Source organism: Piliocolobus tephrosceles, chromosome 12 (assembly GCF_002776525.5).
Source record: "Piliocolobus tephrosceles isolate RC106 chromosome 12, ASM277652v3, whole genome shotgun sequence".
Lineage (NCBI taxonomy): Eukaryota > Metazoa > Chordata > Mammalia > Primates > Cercopithecidae > Piliocolobus > Piliocolobus tephrosceles.
Window position 1 is genome coordinate 72,511,420 of NC_045445.1, and position 24,901 is coordinate 72,536,320.

General features: G+C 35.9%; 1 protein-coding gene across 3 annotated transcripts in view; it reads right to left on the reverse strand.

Moving 5' to 3' along the window:
* Positions 1-1,162: 1,162 nt before the first annotated feature.
* Positions 1,163-24,901, reverse strand: part of LOC111536469 (protein CXorf21-like) — a 38,804-nt gene continuing 15,065 nt past the window's right edge. For 2 of the 3 annotated variants that reach the window (XR_002729744.1, XR_002729743.1), the window contains 3 exons: positions 20,362-20,485; positions 19,493-19,539; positions 1,163-2,091 (listed from right to left, as the gene is read on the reverse strand). The gene's annotated coding sequence lies outside the window, so the exon portion shown is untranslated. The remainder of the gene's footprint in view (positions 2,092-19,492; positions 19,540-20,361; positions 20,486-24,901) is intronic. The other variant, XR_002729745.1, reaches the window with a different exon arrangement.

Here is a 24,901-nt window from a genome sequence, read left to right on the forward strand (position 1 = left end):
TAATTGCTGAAATTCCCACAGGGAGGCCCCGCCCAGTGAGGAAGGATGGATCAGGGTTCCACTTAAAGAAGTAGTCTGGCCACAATCTGGCTCAGCAGCTGTGCTGTGTTGTCGGGAATTCCTCTCATCCGGATCGCCTGGATTCCCTGGAGCTGGCAGGTTAAAAGTGACGACTGACACTGCAGAGAAGGCAGTTGCCCCTCCCTCCAGGAACTCAGTCCATCTCAGGCAGTCTCCAGCCTGCACCCTCTGGCTGTATGGAATTCCAATGGCTCTAAACTTATGAGATACCATGGGAGTGGTGCCTGCATAATGATGCCCCTTGGCTCCCTGGATTCAGCCCCCTTCCTAGGGGAATGCCTGGATAGATCTGTGGCGAATCCAGAATTCCCAGGGCCAGAGTCTGCAAAAAATTTTTGGGTTTCCATGCGTGACTGAGTAGGCACTTTGCTGAGACTCCACACAGCTCTGTGCTTTGACCCAAGACTCTGGTGGCATGGGCTCATGAAGGGATATCCTGATCCACGGGTTGCAAATATCTGTGGGTAAAGCATGGTTTCCCGGGCAAGGTCACACAATCACTCACCCACTTCCTTGGCTGAGAGTCGAGGCTCCCCTGGCTCCATACCACTCCCAGATGGACCATAGCCCCACCCTGCTTTTCCTTGCCCTTTGTGGGTTGAGCCATTTACCTAATCAGGCCCAATGTGAGAACCTGGATACCTCAGTTGAAGGTACAGAATTTACTCACTGTTTTCATTCCTCTCTGTGAGAGCCATAGACAGCAACCGCAGCTGCTTCTAAGCGACCACCCTGGCCCTCCCGAATGTCATTTTTCAACCTATATATTCACCCTCAAAAGATTGATATTGTTTCCTATTCTGTCTTACTCCACATCCAGAGGAATTACCATAGCCCAGAGGTTAAAAACATCTAATTTGGTGCCATAAAGCTTGGGATTCAAATGTATGATCTGTGACTTCCTACCTTAAAGACCTTGGAAAAGTCATTTAGGATCTATGATCTTCAGTTTCATATACAATGGATATTATGATAGCATTACCTTAAATGGTTACATGAGATTATATATTTTAAATAATACATTGTAGCTATTATTGTGAACTTTAAAGTATATAAGTCATCTCAACTTGTATATCTAAAGAGGAAATTTTATTTGTGAAAAACAGAAAACATTTCTGTAACTGAATAACACGTTCAGTCACTAACCACTTGCAGAGTCCAATTGACGAAATGAGATCTGGTATTAAAAAGTGACTTCACTCCAAAGCTAGTTTAAGGAAAGGAGTACCCAATTCCTGCCTTAAAGGTACTGCTTCACTTTTGGAGCAGAAAGCAGGTGCTTTAAAAAGGGGTTTTGGCATGAATGGCATGCAGTACTGACTTTCTGCCTTAAGGGTACTGCTTCACTTTTGGAGCAGAAAGCAGGTGCTTTAAAAATGGGTTTTGGTATGAATGGCATGCAGGAAAGATTGCAAGCAGGTGGGGGTCCATGTGACTCGCTTCAGTGCCTTATCTACAAGGAGGTGAAGATGGTGTCATTGTAGCAGGAGTAGGTTGTACTTTCAGTTGTAAATAGACTGTTGTTTCTTTAGACAATTTCCTGGTGGGAGAGAGTTCCACTCTAGAGCTTTTAAGTAATCACACAGTTAGATAAGCTTGTCTTCTAGGGAGTGTCTGGTGAAGGAAAGGAAAAAGCATATATATTGCATTTCTAAAGAGCTAAAGAGAAAGTGGGGAATGGGGAATAGGAGAAAAGATAAAAGAGGAGGTAAAAAAGTATTAAACTATCTCTTAGAAAAATAGGGGTACCCAGTTACACATCTCCAGTTTCAACATGCAGATGGAAACCCTTACAGAAATAAAACTGATGAAATAGATAACATATTATTCTCCCTACAAATTATTTGGTTTGATTCATTTCTCTCCATTTTCTTTTTGAGACAGAATCTCACTCTGTCACTCAAGCTGGAGTGGTGTGATCATGGTTCACTGAAGCCTTCACCTCCAGGGCCCAAAGAATTCTCATATTCCCTCTTGAGTGGCTGGGATGACAGGTACATTCCATCATACCTGAAAATTAAAAAAAAAAAAATTGTAGAGACAGGGTATCTCTATGTTGCCCAGAGTGATCTCAAACTTCAGAGCTCAATAAATCATTCTGCCTTGGGCTCCCAAAGTGCTGCCACTACAGGCATGAGCCACTACAGCAGACCTGTTTCTCTCCACTTAAAAAGTAATATGTATTCATCATGGACAACTTTGAAAGAAGATAAAATGTTTTCTCACTAGCTTCTAAACTTATTTCCTTGAGTATAAACCCACAATTCCCACTTTCTTCCACTATCTAACACTAGTGGGTAAAATAGAATGACAATTTTGCCAGTATTTCCCAAAGAACCATAACATGTATCCAGATTATTTTGTGAGATTGTGCCAAATTTCAGAAACAGGTAAAGAAAGCAAAAGAAAAATAATACATGCATACTTATAAGGTAAATGAAATGAGTGAATCTACAAAATTTGAAACAGCAAAGAAGGAAATGCCTACCAAATATAGTTCAGGAGAGAAATAGAAATAAAACTGTTTTGGGCTGTGTATTTGTGGATTTTCAGTGGAGCATATAGCAATAAAAATCATAACCTCAAATTTTCTTGAATATGTGTTTAAAGCATACGTTTGAAAATAGATTACCAGATAATAAAATCTTAATCATCCAACATGGTTCCCTTTGTAATTTGGCTGCCAGAATACTCAGAAAAAAAATTTAATAGTAGAAACTATTCGTGTTCTCATTTTCTATATTATTTGTGATATCTCCTACATTTTGTTGTAATATTCCATATCTGTGTACTTCAATTTAAGCCATATTCAATTATTATTCATAGTTATTGCAGTAGAAATTATAGATTTAAGAATGTATTAAATTTATTTATAAAACTAAGGAAATATTATATTAAATAAATCAAATTCTAAATGCCAAGAAGACATATGCTTTCCCTTAGATATTGTTTTGCTTTACATTTTAAAAATATGCCCTGTTATTTCATACTTTTTAAATTGATTTTAATTTTTAAATTAATACCAGTCAACACCTTTTATGAGTTTGCAGGAACAATGGTACATTACTGGTGGCCCTATGAATATGTACAATTTTTATTCAAGCCAATATAATAATATGTAATGGGAACTGTAAGGTAGTCATTACTGATCTAAATGGAGCAGATATTGACTTGGGAAAGTTTGGAACCAGGTATACAATATAAAAGCCAATAAGGTAGAGGAGAAAATGGAAATTGAATGTATAAATAACTTCAGAAACTAATTTAGTTGAAAAGACTTGACTCATCATGAATTAGTGAATAGTGTATCAGGGAGGGTCTAAGTTGCTGGACCAGATCCAGCCAGGAGAGGATGTGAGTGATGGTAAATCACAGTGGAGTGTAGATATATCCTGGCTAAAGAGGTATTTAAATGTTTCTAAGAGAAATCTTTCCAGCTAGTAAATAATATAGCAGGTAAAGAATGGGGCTCATCCCCTCACTCAAGGAAAGCACTGACACAGACTAGGCATTGTGTTAGAAAGTACCAAATAGATAAGAACCCAGGAAATGTTCATGTCCAATAAAAAACTAGAATATTCAAGAAGGCAAACTGCGTAGTTGAGTTCAAGATAAATCCTAATCCTATGGATTGAATAAACATTGAAGTTGGGTTATGCTGTAACTTGGGTGAAAACAGAGTGCCTGAGATTCATCCCTACTAACAGTTGCAGAGTCTGCACAGCTGCATGACACTTTCAGCCTTACAAAATATTAGTGCTGTGGCTATTTAGATACTTTCTGACTTTACTGTAATTAAAAGAATATTAATTGAGGAAGGCCTGTGTTGATGCTTTCCTTGAGTGAGGAAATGAATCCCATTCCTTATCTGCTATGCTATTTACTAACTGAAAGGATTTCACTCAGGGCCATTAAGTACACATCCAAAGCCATGATATATCTCTACCCTATTTCTTTATTTCCCATCACTATTTAATCATGATAGTTATAAAAGCATGCAGCCTTGCAATCACTGGAGAAGTGAGAATGGGTTTGGAGCCTCACAAAAAGGTCTAGTGCAAAACAAATTTCATAATTTAGCATGAGTAACAGCTCCCAGAGAATACCTTTGCAGAGCTTTTCTTTATTTGACCTGACACAGAGCTCCTATAGTGGGAAAGAGTCTATGACTGGGTTTCTGAAAAAATATATATATATATATATATATTATATATATATATAATATATATATATGTATATATATATATGTATATATATCCACAGCAGGAAGAAGGCAGACCAAGATGGCAGAATAGAAAGTTCCACTGATTGCCTTCCCTGCAAGGACACCAAATTAACAACTATCTACAAAGAAAAAAAAAAAAAAATCAGGGAGCACTCGTAGTACCTGATTGTAATTTCATATCTCTGAAAAAGGCACTGAAGGGATAGAATAAACAGTCACGAATCACAGATGCCGCCCCTCCCCCACCCCTGGTATCAGCAACATAGTGCACAGATTCTGGGCTCAGTAGGAGAAATAACACAGCAATTGTGAGACATTGAACTCAGCACTGTCTGGTTAGAGCAGAAAAGAAACCTGAACCGAAATCAGCTGATGCCCACCCATAGGGGAACCATTTAAACTAGTCCCAGAAATAGGGGAATCACAGATCCCAGCAGTCCAAACTTGAGTGCCTGCAAACCTGCCACCTAGGGTCAAAGTGCCCTCAGTCTCTAAGTAAACTTGAAAGGCAGTCTAGGCCATAAAAATGGCAACTCATAGGCAAGTCCTAGTGCTCAATTAGACCCAGAGACAGTGGACTGGGAAGTGGGGCATGCAACATACTGAGACACAGCTTGGGCAGCCAAGGGAGTGTTAGCATCACTCTACCCTAATCCCAGGCTACACAGCTTGCACATGGCTCCAAAAGAGACATTTTCCTTCCATTTGAAAAGAGAAGAGGCAAGAATGGGGAGGACTTTGTCTTGCATCTTTGATACCAGCTCAGCCACAGCAAGATTTGCACTGGTCAGAGCCAAGAGGCCCCCATTTCAGGCCCTAGCTCGCAAATGCCATTTCTAGACACAACCTGGGCCAGAAGAAAACTAGCTTCCTTAAAGGAAAGGGCCCAGTCCAGCTAGCGTTCTTCACCTGCTAACTGAAGAGCCCTTGGGCCCTAAATAAACAGAAGCAATATCCAGGTACTATGCCAAGAGCCTTGGTGAGCCTCTGAGACTTGCTGGCTTCAGGTGAGACTCAGCACATTGCCAGTGGTGGTGGCTGTGGGACGAAACTCCTTCTGCTTGAGAAAAGCGAGGAAATAGTAAAGGGAACTTTGACTTGCATCTTAGGTATCAACACCGCCACAGGAGTAGAGCAACAAGCTAACACTTGGGGTCCCCAGTTCCAATACTTGACTCTTGGACAGTATTTCTGGACTTCCCCTGGGTGACAGGGGGGCCTTCTGCCCTGAAGGGTGATTCCTAGGCCAAGCAGTATTCACCATAATCTGACTTAAGATATATTGAGCCTTAAGAGAAAATCAGTTGCAGTCTGGCAGTCTCCACATGGCCAAGGGTGGTGGTGGCTATGGGATGAAGCTCTTCTGCTTTTGGAAAGGAGAGAGAATAGCAGAAAGGACTGTGTCTTTTGGTGTGAGTGCCATCTCAGCTTCAATACAATAGAAATAGAATACCAGGTAGACTTCCAAGGTTTTTTACTGTAGTCCCTGATTGCTGGGTGGCACTGTGGGACCTACCTGGGGCCTGGGGGACCTTGCTGCCCTCAATGGAAGGATACAGGCCTGGCTGGCTTTCTCACCTAATGATTAAGGAGCCCCAGGGCCTTGAGCAAGCATAGGCAGTAGCCAATAAGTAGTTACAGCAGGCCTTAGGTGAGACCCAGTGCTGTACTGGCTTCAGGTTTGACCCAAGTTATAGTGGTGGTGGCCACAGAGGCATTTGTGTTACTCTACCCCAAGTCTTAGGTTGCTCAGAACAGAGACAGAGACTCCTTATGTTTGGGACAAAATAAGAAAAGAGAACAAGGATCTCTGCTCAGTAAGTCAGATAATTCTACCAGATGTTCTCCAAAACCATCAAGGATATACCTCTACAATTCTGCAAGAATCACAGTGCTACTGTGTGTGAGGTTCCCTCTAAATCAGAAACAGCTTAGATCACAACACCAAAATAATTTCAAATACCTAGAAAGCCTTCTGAAGAAGGAAGGCTGCAAACAAGCCCAGACAGTAAAGACTACAATAAGTACCTTACTCTTCAATGCCCAGAGACTGAAGAACATATACTAGCATCAACACTATACATGACCTCAACAAACAAACTACATGTGGCAACAGAGATAGAGATATGTGATCTTTCAGACAGAAAATTCAAAATAGCTGTGTTGAGGAAACTCAAAAAAGTCAAGATAACACAGATAAAATAATCAGAATTCTAAAGATAGATTTAACAAATTGATTGAAATAATTTTAAAAAATTAAGCATAAATTCTTGAGCTGAAAATGAAATTGGCTTTAGCGAAGAAAGCTTTAGAGTCCTTTAAAAGCAGAATTGATCAAGCAGAAGAAAGAATTAGTATGCTTGAAGACAGGCTATTTGAAAATACAGTCAGAGGATAAAAAGACAAAAGTATAAAAAAATAACAAATTATGCCTACACAACCTAGAAAATAGCCTCAAAAAGGCAAATCTAAGAGTTATTGTTCTTAAAGTAAAGGTAGAGAAAGAGATAAGAGTAGAAAGTTTATTCAAAGGGATAACAGCAAAGAGCTTTCCAAACCTATAGAAAGGTGTCAATATCCAAGTACAAGAAGGTTATGAAACACCAACCAGATTCAACCCAAAGAAGACTACCTCAAGGCATTTAACAATCAAACTCCCAAAGGTCGAGGATAAAGAAAGGATACTAAAAGCAGCAAAAGCATCAAATGGCATAGTATGGACCTCCGACAGGTCTGGCAGCAGGTTTTTCAGTGGAAACTTTACAGTCTAGGAGAAAGTGGCATGACATATTTAAAGTGCTGAAAGAAAAATCCCTTTACCCTAGAATAGTATGTCTGGTGAAAATATCCTTCAAATGTGAAAGAGAAACAAAGACTTTCCCAGACAAACAAAAGCTGAGAGATTTCATCAACACCAGATGTATACTACCTGAAATGCTAAAGAGAGTACTTTTATCAGAAAGAGAAGAACACTGATGAGTAATAAATTATCACATGAAGGTAGAAAAATTTACTGGTAATAGTAAGTACATAGAAAACCACAGAAAATGATAAAACTATAACTGTGATGTGTAAACTACTCTTATCCTTAATACAAAGACTAAACAATGAACCAATTAAAAATAGTAACTACAACAACTTAAGATATATTCAGTACAATAAGATATAAATGAAAACAACAAAAAGTTAAAAAGTGGGGCAATTAAGGCAAGTTTTTATTAGTTTTTTGTTTGCTTTGTTCGTTTATGCAAATAATGTTAAGTTGTTATCATGTTAAAAGAGTGAATTTTAAGAAACTATTTGCGAGCCTCATGGTAACCTGAAGCCAAAAAATATACCAGAAATACACAAAAAATAAAAAGCAAGAAACTAAATCATATTACAAGAGAAAGTCATCTTCACTAAAGGAAGACAGGAAAAAAGAAAGAAGGAAGAGAAAATCACAAAGCAACTAGAAAAAATAACAAAATGGCAGGGATAAGTCTTCCTTATCAATAATAACACTGAATGTAAATGGATTAAATTCTCTAATGAAAAGACAAAGATCAGCGAAATGAATGAAGAAACAAGATCCATTGATCTTTTGTCTGCAAGAAGCACGCTTTACCTATAAAGACACATATAGACTGAAAATAAGGAGATTGAAAAAGATATTCCATGACAATGGAAACCAAAGAAGAGCAGGAGTTATTACACCAATATCAGAAAATAAAAATTCAAGACAAAAACTATACAAGAGACAAAGAAGGTCACTACTTAATGAAAAAGTCATCAATTCAGCAACAATATATAACAATTTAAAATAATTGCACCCAGCACAGGAGCACCCAGATATGTAAAGGAAATATTTTTAGAGCTAAAAAGAGAAGTCCGGGAGCGGTGACTCACTCCTGTAATCCCAGCACTTTGGGAGACTGAAGCAGGCGGATCACAAGGTCAGGAGATCGAGACCATCCTGGCTAACACGGTGAAACCCCGTCTCCACTAAAAATACGAAAAATTAGCCAGGCATGGTGGCGGCTAGTTAGGAGGCTGAGGCAGGAGAATGGCCTGAACCTGGGAGATGGAGCTTGCAGTGAGCCAAGATTGCGCCACTGCACTTCAGCCTGGGTAACAGAACAAGACTGTCTAAAAAAAAGAAAAAAATGTAAAAAGGAAAAAGAAGAGAGATAGACCCTGGTACAGTAATAGCTGGAGACTTCAACATCACACTTTCAGCATTGGGCAGATTTTTCATACATAAAATCAACAAAGAAACATCACATTCAATCTGCACTATAGAACAAAGGGATCTAATAAATATTTACAGGAGATCTTCAGCCAAGAGCTGCAGAATACACATTATTTTTCTCAGTACATGGATCATTGGATAGACCATATGTTAGGTCATGAAACAACTCTTTTTGTTTGTTTGTTTGTTTTATACTTTAAGTTCTAGGGTACATGTGCATAACGTCCAGGTTTGTTACATATGTATACTTGTGCCATGTTGGTGTGCTGCACCCATCAACTCGTCAGCACCCATCAATTCATCGTTTATATCAGGTATAACTCCCAATGCAATCCCTCTCCCCTCCCCCCTCCCCATGATAGGCCCCAGTGTGTGATGTTCCCCTTCCCGAGTCCAAGTGATCTCATTGTTCAGTTCCCACCTATCACAAGAACAGAAAACCAAACACCGCTTGTTCTCACTCATAGGTGGAAACAACTCTTAAAGCATTCAAAACAACTGAAATAATATCAAGCATCTTCTCTGACCACAATGAAATAAAACTAGAAATGAATAACAAAAGGAATTTTTAAAACTATACAAATACATGGAAATTAAGCAATATGCTCCTGAATGACCAGTGGGTTTATGAAGCCATTAAGAAGAAAACTGGAAAATTTCTTGAAACAAGTGATAATGGAAGCACAACATACCATAACCTATAGGATACAGCAATAGCAATACTAAGAGGAAAGTTTAAGGCTACAAGTGTCTACATTAAAAAAATAATAATAATAAAGAAAAAACTCCAAGTAAATAATGCATCTTTAAATAACTAGAATAGCAAGGGCAAACCAAGACCAAATGTAGTAGAAGAAGAGAAATAATAAAAATCAGAGAAGAAATACATACAATTGCAATAAAAAATAAAGCATCAATAAAGAAGCTGTCTTTTTAAAAAGTTAAACAAAATTTACAATTCTTTAGCCAGACCAACTGAAAAAAAGAAAGAGAAGATCAAAATAAATCAGAAATAAAAAAGAAGGCATTACAACTGATAACTGCAGAAATTCAAAGGATCATTAGTGACTGCTAGGAGTGACAATGTGCCAATAAATCAGAAAATCTAGATGAAATGGACAAATTTATAGATACATACAGCTTATCAAGATTGAACCAGGAAGAAATCCAAAACTTAAATGCACCAATAACAAGTAACATATAGAAGTCATAAGAAAAAGTCTTCCAGTATAGAAAAGTCCAGGACCTGATAGCATTACTGTTAAATTCTACCAAACGCTTAAAAAAGACTAATAACAATCCTGCTCAAACTATTTTTAAAAATAGAGGAGAGGATAGTTTCAAATTCATTATATGATGGTAGTTTTCACCAGATACCAAACCAAAAAGAAATTAAAAATTAAACTACAGAAAAATATCTCAGTTAAATATTGATGCAAAAATCCTAAATATAATACTAGCAAACTGAATTCAACAGTACATTAGAAAGATCATGACCAAGTGGGATTTCTCCCTGGGATGCAGGCATGGTTCAATATATGAAAACCAATGTGTTACATCATATCAACAGAATGAAGAATGAAAACCATATGATTATTTCAATTGATGCTGAAAAAGCATTTGCTAAATTTCAATACCCCTTCATGATAAAAAAACACTGGGGATAGAACTGGGTATAGAAATACCTATCTCAACATAATAAAAGCAATATACAATGAACCCACAGCTAGTATCATACTTAATGGGGAAAAACTGAAAGCCTTCCCTATAGTATCTGGAACACGACAAAGATTCCCACTGTCACCACTGTTATTTACATAATACTGGAAGTCCTAGCTACAGCAATCAGAGAACAGAAATAAATAAAGAGCTTTCAAATTAGAAAGACAGAAGTCAAATTATCCTTGTTTGCTGATGATAAGATCTTATATTTGGAAAATCCTAAAGACTCCACAAATCGAGAAGAGCTGATAAGCAAATGGAAATTAAACAACCTGCTTCTGAGTCAACAATGAAATTAAAGCAGAAATCAATAAATTCTTCTGAAGTAATGAGAATAAAAAATACAACATTCCTATACCTGAGAAACAGCTAAAGCAGAGAGCAGAGGAACCTTTACAGTGCTATATGTCCATGTCAAGAATGTAGAAAGATCTCAAATTAACAATCTAGGACTACAAGCTGAACTAGAAAAACAAGAGCAAAACAACATCAGAGAGCAGAAGACAAAAAATCACTAAAATCAGAGCTGAACTGAATGAAATTGAGATATAAAAAACATACAAAAGGTCAAGAAAACTAGAAGTTGGTTATTTGCAAGAATAAATAGAATTAATAGACCATTAACTAGACTAATAAAGAGAGAGAAAACCCAAATAAACACAGTCAGAAATGGCAAAGGGAATATTATCACGGATCCCACAGAAATATAAGTAAGTAAGTAAGTAAGTAAGTAAGTAAGTAAGTAAGTAAGTAAATAAATAAATAAACCCTAGGAGACTATTACAAATATCTCTACGTACGCAAACTAGAAAACCTGAAGGAAATGGGAGAATTTCTGTAAACATATAACCTCCCAAGATTGAACTAGAAAGAAATTGAACACACAAACAGACCAAAACTGAGTTCCAAAATCAAAACAGTAATAAAAAACCTACAATCACTAAAAAAGCCCAAGACCAGACAGAGTCATAGCTGAATTCTACCAGATGTATAAACAAGAGTTGGTACCATTCTGATGGGTACTCTTCCAAAAAATTGAGGAGGGAATCCTAACTCATTCTATGAGGCCAACATCATTCTGATACCAAAACCTGGCAGACACACACACACACACACACACACACACACACACACACACACACACACAATTTCATGGCAATATCTTGGATGAAGAGAGTTGCAAAAATCTTCAACAAAATACTAGCAAACCAAATCCAATAGCACATCACAAAGCTAATCCACCTTGATCAAGTATGTTTCATCCCTGAGATGCCTGGTCAATTCAATGCACACAAATCAATAAATGTAATCCATGATATAAACAGAACAAAACAAATAATTATCTCAAAAGATGAAGAAAAGCCTTCAATAAAATTCAATATCCCTTCAGGTTAAAGAAAAAAAAAACCCTCAACAAACCAGGCACTGAAGGGACATACATTAAAATAATAGGAGCCATCTATGACAATCTCTGAGCGGTATCATACTAAACAGGCAAAAGCTGAAAATGTTCCCCTGGAGAACTGGAACAGAAAAGGATGCCTTCTCTCAACACTCCTATTCAACAAGGTACTGGAAGTCCTACTCAGAGCAATAAGGCAAGAGACAGAAATAAAAGGCATCCAAATAGGAAAAAAGGTAGTCAAAATATCTATGGATTTCAAATGATATGATTCTTTACCTAGAAAACCTCTTAGTCTCTGTCCAAATGCTCCTTGATGTGATAAACAACTGCAGCAAAGTTTCACGATAAAAATCAATGTACAAAATTGACTGCAATTTTTATACAAGAACATGCAAGCTGAATGTCAAATCAAAAACACAATTTTATTCACAATATGCATCAGGAAAAAGAATAAAATACCTAAGAATACAGCTAATCAGGGAGGAGAAAGATCTCTAAAATGAGAATCACAAATCACTGTTGAAAGAAATCAGAGATGACACAAATAAAAATATTCCTTGATCATGGATAAGAAGCATCAATATTAATAAAATTGTCATACTGTCCAAAGCAATTTACACATTCAATGCTACTCCTCTCAAACTACCAATGAAACTCTTCATAGAATTAGAAAAAAACTACTTTAAAATTAATATGAAACTAAAAAAGAGCCTGAATAGTTAAAACAATACCACACAAAAAGAAAAAAGGTTGAGGAATCACATTATAAGACTACAAACTATACTAAAACTCTATAGTAACCAAAACAACATAGTAGTGGTGAAAACAAACAAACAAAAACAAAAAAACAAAAAACAAAAAAACACATATACCAATGGAACAGAAGAGAAAACCCAGAAATAAAACAGCACACCTACAACCATCTGGTCTTTGACAAAGCCAACAAAAACAAGCAATGGGGAAAGGACTTTTTAATTCGAATAAATGGTGTTGAAATAACTGGCAGCAGAAGATTGAAACTGGGTTCCTTACTCCATATACAAAAATCAACTCAATATGGATTAAATATTTAAATATAAAACCTAAAAGTATAAAAACCCTTGACAAAAACCTAGGAAACACCAGACATAGGGCCTGGCAAAGATATCAGGATGAAGATGGCAAAGACAATTGCAACAAAAACAGAGACCTAATTAAACTAAACAGCAACAGAAACTATCAACAGAATAAACAGACAACCTACGAAATGGGGAAAAAAAAATTGCAAACTATGCACCTGGGAAAGTTCTAATATCCAGAATCCATAAGGAACTTAAACAAATTAACAACAACAAAAAATGCCACTCCACTAAAAAGTAGACTAAGAACATAACAGACACTTCAAAAGAAGACATACATGTGGCCAAGAAGCATATAAAAAAATGTTCAACACCACTAATCATTAGAGAAATGTGTATCAAAACTGCAACTAGATACCATCTTACACCAGTCACAGTGGTTATTATCAAAAAGTCAAAAAATAACATATGCTGGTGAGGTTCCATAGAAAAGAGAATGCTTGCACACTTCTGGAGGAAATGTAAATTAGTCTAGCCACTGTGGAAAGCAGTTTGGAAATATCTCCAAGAATTTAAAACAGAACTACCATTTGACACAGAAATTCCACTATTAGGTATATACCCAAAGGAATATAAATTATTCTACCATAAAGACACACATGCACACATATGGTTATTGCAACACTATTCATAATAACAGAGATGTTAAATCAACCTAGATGCCTATGAATGGTAAGCCGGATAAAGAAAATGTGGTACATATACACCATGGAATACTACACAGCTATAAAAAAAAATAAGATTGTGTTTACTGCAGCAACATGGATAGAACTGGAGGCTATTATCCTAAGATAATTAACACAAGAACAGAAAATCAAATACTGCATATTCTCACTTGTAAGTGAGAGCTAAACCTTGAGTACACGTGGACACAAAGAAGTGAACAATATATATCAGGACCTACTGGAGGGTGGAGGATGAGAGGAGGGTTAAGGTCAAAAAACTAGAAATAAATATCAGGAGAATATTTGGGAAATTCACAAATATGTAGAAATTAAATGGCCCACTCCCAAATAGCCAATGAATTAAAGAAGGAATCCCAAAATGAGTTTGAAAATATCTGTAGGTTGATATAAATGAAAACACAACACACCAAAAATTAAGACACAGTGAAATCTGAAGCTTAAAGGAAAGGCTTCATTTTAATATTCCAAAAACAATAATGATCTCAAACAAATACCTTAACCTTTCACCTTAAGAATTAAAAATAGGAAAACAATCTAAATCCAAACCAAGAGAAGAAGAGAAGGAGGAAATAATAAATGTTAGTGTATAAATAAATGAAATAGAGAATAAAAACAATAGAGAAAAAATCAACAAACTCAAATGTTTGCTCATTGAAAACATCAAGAAACAGGGCCAAATTTTATCAACATGGACAGAGAAAAAAAGGAAAGATGCAAACTGCTAACATTAGGAATAAAAGGGAGTACATTGCTACTGAACTTATAAAAATAGAAAAGATGATAAGGAAATGCAATATACCATATGCCAACAAACAGGTATATTTGAGCCAGGACAATTTGATTAAGAAAAATAATAAAATAATACAGCTTGTAAATAAGAAGTAAAACTACCTCTATTTGTGGATGACAGTATGTTGTAAGTAGAAAATCCTAAGGAATCCAGCAAATAATAATTAAAACTATCAAACAGTTTGAACAAAATTGAACTTCAACAAGATTGCAGAATACAAGACCAATATTGAAAAAAAAAATTGTGTTTCTCTACATTAGCAGTGAATAATCTGGAAGTAAAATTAACTAAGAGATTCTGTGTATAATATTATAAAAAATAAAAGAATAAGAATTAATTTAATGGAAGAATTTCAAAACTTATTTTCTGAAAATAATAAAACATTGTTCGAAGAAATTTTAAAAGACCCAAATAAAGAAAAAGACAATAGTTCATTCATGGATTAGAAAGCTTAATGATGTTAACATGCCAATACTCCACAAATTGAACAGCAATCCATATCAAAATCCTGGATAGCATTTTTTTTTTAAGAAATTGACCAGATGATCCTTAAATTTATATGGAAGTGCACGGGACTCAGAATAGTCATAACAGCAATATTCACAATAGTCAAAATATAGAATTAACCTAAGTGCCCATCAGTGGATGAATGGATAAAGAAAACGTGATATAAAAACAATAGAATGTTATTCAGTCATAAAAAAAGAAAAAAATCCTGTCTTTGCAGCAACATCGATGGAACTGGAGGCCATTATGTTACGTGAAGTAAGGCAAGCACAGAAAGACAAATATTGCACGTTCCCACTCATATAGAGGAACTAAAAAAGTTTATCTCATGGAGGTAGCAAGTGGACTATCGATTACCAGAGGCCAGAAGAGGAGAAGGGAGTGGAATAAGAGGGGACAAAAAAGGACATAAATGTATTTGTTGCCACTGAACTGTATACTTAAAATGGCAATGATGGTAAATTTTTAAAAATTAAAAATAAAAGAAGAAAATGAAGGATGGAGCCATGAGACAAGGAATGTGGCAGCTCTAGAAGCTTGAAAAGACAACAAAATAAATTATGTCTTAGAGTCTTCAGAAGGAACACAGTCCAGCTAACACCTTGATTTTGGCCCAGTGAGATTTGTGTCAGATCTCTAACTTACAGAACTGTAAGATAATAAATTTGTAACACTTAAAAACTATATAGTCTATAGCCTTGGAAGAAATATATTTGTAGAACAGAAGCCAGCAAATTATGTTTGTAATGGACTAGAGAGTAAGTACCTTTGGTTTTGTAAGTTACATGGTCTCCATTTCAACTACCCAACTCTGTCTTTGTAGCATGAAGGCAGCCATAGACAATATGTAAAGAAATAGACATGGCTGTGTCCTAATAAAACTTTATTAATTAACACTGAAAAAGAATAGTCAAAACAGTCTTGGAAAAGAAGAAAAAGTTAAATGACTTATACTTTATGATTTTAAAAGGTTGCTACTAAACTAAAGCAATCAAGACTATATAGTACCGGCATAAAGAGAAACATATAGCTCAATGAAATGGAATTAAGAATATAAGAATAAAGCCTTCATATTTAAGGTACATTGATTTTCAACAAGGGTGCCAGGGCAAGTTACTGAGGAAAGAATAGTCTTTTCAGCAAATAGTACCCTAACAATTAGATATACTCAGGCAAAACAGGGAAGGTGGACTCTTACTTCATACCATAAACAAAAATTTACTCAAAATGAATCGTAGACCTAAATAGAGGCACTAAAATGATAAAACGCTCAGAAGAAAACATAAGTGCAAATTTTGTTACATTGGATTTGTCAAAGCCTTGTTAGACATTACAAAGTACAAGTAATCAAAGAAAAAATATATACGTTGAACTTCAAAATTAAATAATTTTGTATGTAAAAGGACATGATCAAGACAGTGAAAATATAACCCATAGAATGGGAGAAAATATTTAGAAATTATATAACTGATAAAGGTATAGTATCTAGAATATGTGAAGAGCTATTACTACTCAACCACAAAAAGGCAAAAAATTCAATTTAAATGTAAGCAAAGAATTTTCAGATATTTTTCCAGAAAAGATATGCAGAAGGCTGACAAGCACATGAAAAAAATGTTCCACATCATTAGTCATCAGGGAAATGCAATCAAAACACCATGAGATATCACTTCAGACTGATTAGAATGGCTATGATTAAGAATCGGACAATAACAAATGATGATAAAGTGGAAAAGTTAGAATGCTCCAACATTGCTAATTGGAATGGAACATGATGGCATTCTGGGAAAACCAATTTGGCATTTCTTCAAAAAGTTAAACATAGCAATTACCATAGAACCCAGCATTTCCACTTTTATATATATAAACAAGATAAATGAAAACATATCCCCACACAAAAACTTTTACACAGATGTTCATAACTACATTATTTATAATAACCAAAAAATAGTTAAAAATCAAAATGCTTAACAACCGATAAATGGGTAAACAAAATTTTGTATATTCATACAATGAAGTATTTTTCAGCCATAAAAAGAACGAAGTACTTATAACATGCTACAACATGGATGAAACTTGAAAGCATACTGCATGAAAGAAGTCAGTCACAAATGGCCATTTATTTCATGATTCAATTTATATGAAGTGTCCAGGAAACACAAATTCACAGAAACAGAAAGTAGATTAGTAATTGACAAGAACTTAGAGGAGAGAGTAATAGGGACTGACTGTTAATGAGCATGGAGTTTATTTTTGGGGTAACAAAAATGTTCTGAAATTAGATAGTGGTGATGATTGCACAACTTTGTGACTATATTAAAAACAAATGAAACAAAAATGTACAAACAAAAATTGTGCATTTTAAAGTGAAACAGATGTAATTTATAGTGTGTGAATTATAAATGTGTTATTAAAAAATATTCTGGGCATCTGTAGCCAAAATTATACTATAAATAATAGTCTTGGCTGTGCCCGGTGGCTCATGCCTATAATCCCAGCACTTTGAGGGGCAGAGGAGGGAGGATCCCTTGAGCCCAAGAATTACAGACCAGCCTGGGCAACATGGTGAAAAACGCTGTTTATTAAAAAAAAAAAAAAAAAAATTAAAAATTTAGCCCAACGTGGTGGCACATGCCTGTAGTCCCAGCTATGTGGGAGACTGAGGTGAGAGAATCATCTGAGCCAGGGAGGTTGAGGCCGCAGTGAGCCATGATCACCCCATGCCACTGAACTCCAGCCTGGGCAACAGAGTGAGTCCCTGTCTCAAAAAAAAAAAAAGTTGAGAATAATAGAAGCTGGCATAAGAGGCATATTTTCACCTATGAGGTTCATAGACTAGACTAAGGAGGTGAAGCATCGCAGATAATAATACAGTCCTATTCCAGTTATGGTTTCTTAGAAAGGGCTCTGAGAACAGAACATCTGAAAAATGAGGAAGCATGCGTCCTTCTTTAGACTTAGAATCCTGGAAGACAGTAACTTCCCAGAGGTTCCTGGCATCAACATGTTATCAGGATGGAGGGAATTTCACATGGTTCACATGGCACAGCATGATACAGGGGTAGTTATATTTTCTCATACTACCAAAAAATGATGAAGTACAACAAGAGAGGGGATGGGAGAAGGAGGGAAGGAAAAAGAGAGAAATCCTGACGGGTTGTGATTTTGATTTTGAGAAGTAAATACTGCAGAGGGTGGGGGATTAGGGGATTAGGTGAAGTGCAGTTTGGGCAAATAAAATATGTAATTGAAGCCATCTATGCAGATTCTAACATAGGGGAAACATTAGCTAAAGAGAGATGGATTTCCATACTTTAGCGGATGCCAGTATGGAAAGACATTAATGACTAAGTGCCTCCTTGCAGATGACATGATACTATTTGAGCAGCTGGAAATATATATGCCACACTGGGGAAAGAGGATGAGGTGAGGACAAGCTCTTGTTAGACTGAATTTGAACCCAAAAATAACTGAGAAACCTTAAAGTTACTTGAGCTTACCCAGAATTGGTTAATACCAAATTTCAGCCACTAGGTGGACTCAAAACTCAAGGGTGAAATGAAGTTTGGTTATAGAAAAATAATGACTTTTGGAACACTTGAATAAATGGCTTATGAAAGTCACAATTCCTGTGTAAATTATATTAATACAATAGAACAAATTTTAAAAATTTACTATTAAATTTAAATGTGTAATCAAAAACTACTCATATTTTCTTCTTTCATGAATGAACTTCCAATCCCTTATGCAAGTTTTATTTCCAGATAACAGAATCCAGGATTGGATGAGACTTCATAAAACACCTTGTCTCATGCACTCTCCTTAATTGTACCTGCGCCCTCCCTGAATATCTTCAGTGACATAGAAATTCAGAATTCACAATGCAGCCCATTCTATTTTGGACTATTCTAAATGTTAAAATATTTTTTTTTAATGATCCAAAATCTATCTCGAATGCCTATAAGCTGGTCTTCATTCTGGTCTGAATAATTTATTTATTCCTTTGATAAATATGTAACAGACACCGTGCTGGGCCTGGAAGTTGTAACAGGAAACACGACAGTCGTAGTGTAGAGGCTAAGACACACATTTAACACAGATCAAGCACCCTTATCTTTCCCTGTCTTACACAAAAGCAGGGGGTTATAAAGGAATTTAGGAGAAAGCCAATACAACAAACCACCTTTTCACGAGTAGTGCCTGTTTGTCAAGATAGTTATTGAAATAAATGGTTCATGAAATCTGAAATAGATGCGGAGGAAAGTGAAAATAGGAGGAGGCTACCATAAAGGGAAAAGTAGGAGGCATCAATGGACTAGAAGTGAAAGAACAATTATGTTAAGAGTGTTTGCATAAACACTCTGGAAGATAGGAGACTCTCATGAGAAAATAGGATGCTTGATGAAGATTAGCACATTTGGGGGTATCTTCAGTAACAACATCTCTGGAAGTTAGTCAGTACTACAGCATAACCTAACATCTTCATTTCCAGCTGCTAAGGATTGAGTGTATCTCCCCTAAATGTATATGTTATAATTATACCCAATAATATGATATATTCAGAAGCAGAACTTTTGGGAGGTAATTAGAGTTAGATGAGATCAGGTGAGTAGGGTCCTCATGATGTGATTAGTATCCTTATAAGAAGAGAAGGTGACCAGAGCTCTCTCCACCACATGAAGATACAATGAGAAGGTGGCTGTCTGAAAGCTAGGAAGAGGGCTTACCAAGAACGGAATCTCCCACCTTGATCTTGGGCTTCTCGCCTCCGCACCTGTGAGAAAATACGTGTCTGTTGTTTAAGCCATCCATCTATGTTATTTTATTATAGAAGCCCCAGAAGACTAAGACAACAACCTAGAATCTGTTTTCTGGTGTACAAAGAAAATTGTAACCTCAAATATAATTTTCCATCACATGGATTAAATTAGTTATTTTTGGTAAATCACCTACAAATATTGTTTGACACATCATAAGCACTCAATAGATGTTACATTATTATTATTATCATTACTATTGTTACTACCATTATATTTACTTCAATCTCTCGAATGAGTCACAAGAAACTTAAGAACCTTTGGAATTTGCAGGAGGGAAATAAAGTTAAAAAAACTGCATGAATATTTTAACATTTTGTGCAGACTTTACTGTTGGTTTACAAAGCATCTCCAAACACATTATATATACATATTATATATTCAGACTATATATACATATTATATATTTATATATGCAGAGTATATATTTATAAATATATATGCATATATAATTTTCAGAGTATTCATTTGAGGTATAAGTAGCAAAAGTAGTAACCTGATTTTACAAATGAGGCAGTGACTCCCAACAGCTCTGATAATAGGCAATCTATAGTGTGAGCCTGATTAATCTGACCTCACATCTGGTGTTCTTTTTTCTCTACTGCCTCCCTTGATAATAATAGAGATGAAAAAGAAACCTTAAAAAGCTAACTGGTCCAAATCAGTCTAAGTTTAAATGGAGAGCAGGAAATCTAAAATAATTATTCAGAACTTTATCATTATTTTCTTGATTACTTTGTAAAATTCTCTCAGAAAAGCCTTCTTTCTGGCTTCTGTACCTGTTCCTCAGAACTGTGTTATTCTGTCCCTTCCAGCTGGGGAGCTATTCCTGTAATTAGTTGTTCTTTCCACACATGAGACTCCAACATCCTTTTCTTTCTCTTCTGCACTAGACACTTCTTCCTAAAGGAAGACAACACTGCTTTACTAGTAGAAAAACAGCACATAGTTTTATTTCTCTTCCATTATGCTTCTTTAACAAGTCTTGCACAATTTTGGATCAAATCCATTACAATTAGGTACGTTCCTTGTCTTATATGTTTTAAGGGTATTAAGTATGAGATTTTGGGGGGATCATCCAAAAGATTTTGCATTGTGTGTAATGAATGCTAAAGATGAAGCCAGAAAATGGCTTGCCTGCTCAGGTTAAGCCTTTTATAGACTTTTCATAGGGTACTTTTAATATTTATTCTATGTGTGAAAAATTGAAAGAGCAAAGGACTCCCCATTCAATAAATGGTGCTGGGATAATTGGCTAGCCATATGCAGAAGATTGAAACTAGACCCCTACCTTACACCACATACAACAATCAATGCAAGATGGATTGAAGACTTAAATGTAAAACCTAAAACTGTAAAAATCCTGGGAGATAACCTAGGAAATATCAATCTGGATATAGGACCTGGCAAAGATTTCATGATGAAGACACCAAAGCAATTGCAACAAAACAAAAATTGACAAATGTAATTTAATTAAAGAGCTTCTGCACAGCAAAAGAAACTATCAACAGCATAAACAGACAACTTACACAGTGGCAGAAAATATTTGCAGACTGTGCAATTGACAAAGGTCTAATATCCAGAAACTATAAGGAACTTATACAAATTTACCAAAAACCCCCAAACCACCCTATTAACAAGTGGGCAAAGGACATTACCAGACACTTTTCAAAAGAAGACATACCTGCCGCCAACAAGCATATGAAAAATTACTCCATGTCAATAATCATTAGAGAAATACGAATCAAAGCCACAATGAGATACCATCTCACACAGGTCAGAATGACTATTATTAAAAAGTCAAAAAACAACAGATGTTGGCGAGGTTGTGGAGAAAAGGGAACGCTTATTTTGTTGGTGGAAGTGTAAATTAATTCTACCATTGTGGAAATCAGTGTGGCAATTCTTCAAAGAGCTCCAACCTAACTACCTTTCAACCCAGCAATCTCATTACTGGGTATATAACCAAAGGAATATAAATGATTCTATCATAAAGACACAAGCACATGCATGACTCTCCACAATAACAAAGACATAAAATCAGCCCCAAAGTCCATCAACAGTGGACTAGATTAAGAAAATGTGATACATATACACTAGTGAATACTATGCAGCCATGAAAAAGAATGAGACCATTTCCTTGGCAGCAATATGGATAGAGTTGGAGGTCATGACCCTTAGCAAACTAATACAGGAACAAAAAACCAATAGTGCATGTTCTGACTTATAAGTGGGAGCTAAACAATGAGAACACATGGATACCAGGGGAGAAACAGCAGACACTGGGGCCCACTTGAGGGTGGAGGGTGGGAGGAGAGAGAGGATCACAAAAAAATACCTATTGGTTATTACATTTATTACCCAAGTGATGAAATTATCTGTATAACAAATTCCCATGACACACAATTTACCTACATAACAAACCTGCACATGTACTCCTGCAACTAAAATACATTAAAAAAAAAAAAAAAAAAAAAACATAAAAACCACACCTGCATTTTCAAGTCACATTACACTTCAACAGAGTCTAATCTTTCCCATGAAATTCTTTATGAGAGATTCTGCAAAGCAAGGGTGGATGACCCTGTACCCATCTATGTCCTTCAATATTGGGTCTCCCAGTTCCTCACCTAGGCATCCAACCTCTTCAGGAAAAGAATTAATTGTCTTGAATTATTTTCTACTTGTTTAATGTTTCCTAATCTTATCTTCCCATTTAGAATATGCAACTCCCTCCAATAGGGGAACCCTCCTGTCCCACTTACTTCCCTCATGCTCCAACATTCATTGTTCATGGATACAGGTAAAAAGGAAAAAAAAAAAAAAAGTTACCTTCAGCAAGTCATTTACTCTTTCTTACTCTAAATTTCCTTATCTTTACAGTGAAGGAGTTGATCTAGGTCAGAAGTTCTTCATCAAATTTCTGTATTAGAAACCAGATAACTTTTCCAAGCCCAAACCTCAAAGTCAAGTTAAGTAGATCAGGGATAAGGCCAATAAAGTTTATCTCAGAGAAGTTTCTCATGTGTTTCTGAAGTAGATCCCATGTTGAGAAATGAGCTGTAAGAAATCTACCACTCTATAAACATGTTATTTTTCTGTAGACCATATAAAAGTTTCTAGCCCATCCTGTGATTTGTATTTGTTTAGGGTTCTTCACGCTGGCTAGTTCAGCCACTGCTCTGTATCAGTCAGCTATCAGTTCTCACAGTCTGGAACATCTAGATTACTAAATGTGATAGGTAATGAGATGTATTCTGTTATTTGGATGTTAGCATTGCTGAAATGGATGTCTGATATATATTTATATATTAAAGAGCAGTTTTAATGGTCTGAAGTGGCAAGAGAGAAGAGAGAAAATGTTTAACTGTTTATTCAAACAAATAATGGCCGTCAGATTCATTTTTAATGGCTTTTCTTTCCTCTTAGGGAGATTCTGTAGTCACTACATTTCAGTAGTCTTCCCATTCATTGTATGAACTCTTTATTGCTCATTTTGATTATTTCATCACCACTGCTCAGTCAGTAAAATTAAAACAATGGGAAAATGATCACATCCAATGTTATTATTTCTCTTTGAAAAAAAATTCTCCCCTCCCCAAATAGAATACATTTACAAAATGCACAGTGTAACAACATTTATTCTTTTAATTTTTTAATTTTAATTTTTTGGATACTTAGTAGGTGTGTATAATTACAGTGTACATGAGACACTTTGATACAAGCATGGAAAACATAATAATCACATCATATAAAATACCTCAACATTTATTCTTAATGGATCTACGGATCCATTAAGAATAATGGATGGGATGGGAGATGCAAAATGATGAGTGACTGCCAGTGGTTATGTGACAACTGGTCCCTGTGGTGCTTGGAGGCCTGGAGCAGCAGTTTATGGCACCATTTGGAAGCAAGTTCTGCCACTAGACAGAAGCCTGCAAACATTTTTGGCATGCATGCCACAGGATAAACTTTCTTACAGCTGTTGGTGATGATGCTAATAATGATGTTAATGATGACGGTGATATTCTGTTCTCAAAATGATAAAGAAGCAGTATAGCTCTATGAAATCATCATATTGCTAGCATATAAATGCCTGGTACTTCAATTTAAAAAGCAAAAAGAAAACTAGACTGGGAATCAGAAGACATAGGCACCAATGCCAGTTTGGTCACTCACTAACTCCTTGGGAAATTTCATTCCCTCTCTTTGGGGATCATTTTTTTTCATCTATAAGAGTATTGTTTTAGACCAATAATATTCAAAATGTTATTTAAGGATTCCCCTCAATGGCTACCTAAATGTGGTAAGAGGGAGCAGAATCTTTATTCTCCCTCTTTCAATCAGAGCAACTCTTCCTCTTCCAATGCCTGTTTTATGTAATGGGCTACTTCGTGTGTGTGTGTGTGTGTGTGTGTGTGTGTGTGTGTGTGTATGACAGAAAGAAAACAGAGATTTAGTTTCCTGGATTTTTAAGAGTAAATTTAGTTTAGAATATGGGACTTTATATCTGTGATGTCCTAGAACTCTACAGTATCTACGATTAGAAAACAAAGAACTTCCAAAGATCTTCACGATAAATACTTCCTTTATTTGGCGTCTATTAGATCTTTTGCTATTGCTTTCATACCCTCTACCCCCATCCTCCTGAGCCTCAAGTCATAATGTGCCTAATGAATGGCACTAACACTCTTACCCCCATAGGACTGACTTAAGACCTAAGCAGGTTCAGATTTATACAGGTAGTGGAATTTTGAGAAACTAGCATGGGAAACTTAAATTCTCATCCCGCACCATGGCTGGCTGAAGCCTGAATGCCCTTTTCAGAGAACAGAACCTGTTGTTACACATGGAGAATTTAGGTTTATAAGGCAGACCCTTCTGGGAGAAAGAACATTGACATAGTCACGCTCAATTAGAAATGCTTTTATCTGGGCATGAGCTTTTGATTATGGAAAAACTGAATTATTGAATAGCTCAAGTCACAAGATGGAACACATCTCAATTTCTTCATATATAATATGAGAATAATGATAAATATAATAAAAATAACAAAGACACTGACAATTTATTGAGTCTTTAAGGGGAATCAAATATCATATGAAATCGTTGAATTACACTATCCATTTTGTCCTCACGTTATAAGGTGAGCGAATTATCCTTATAAGGTAGTGAATTATCTATTGCAATGATAAAGTCTCTGTTATTTATAACTTTATTACTATTATTATTATTATTATTATTAGGTAAAGGATCTAGGATGGGGAAGCTAGAAGTCAAATTTTACCAATTATACAATCCTGCTGTCACACTTCC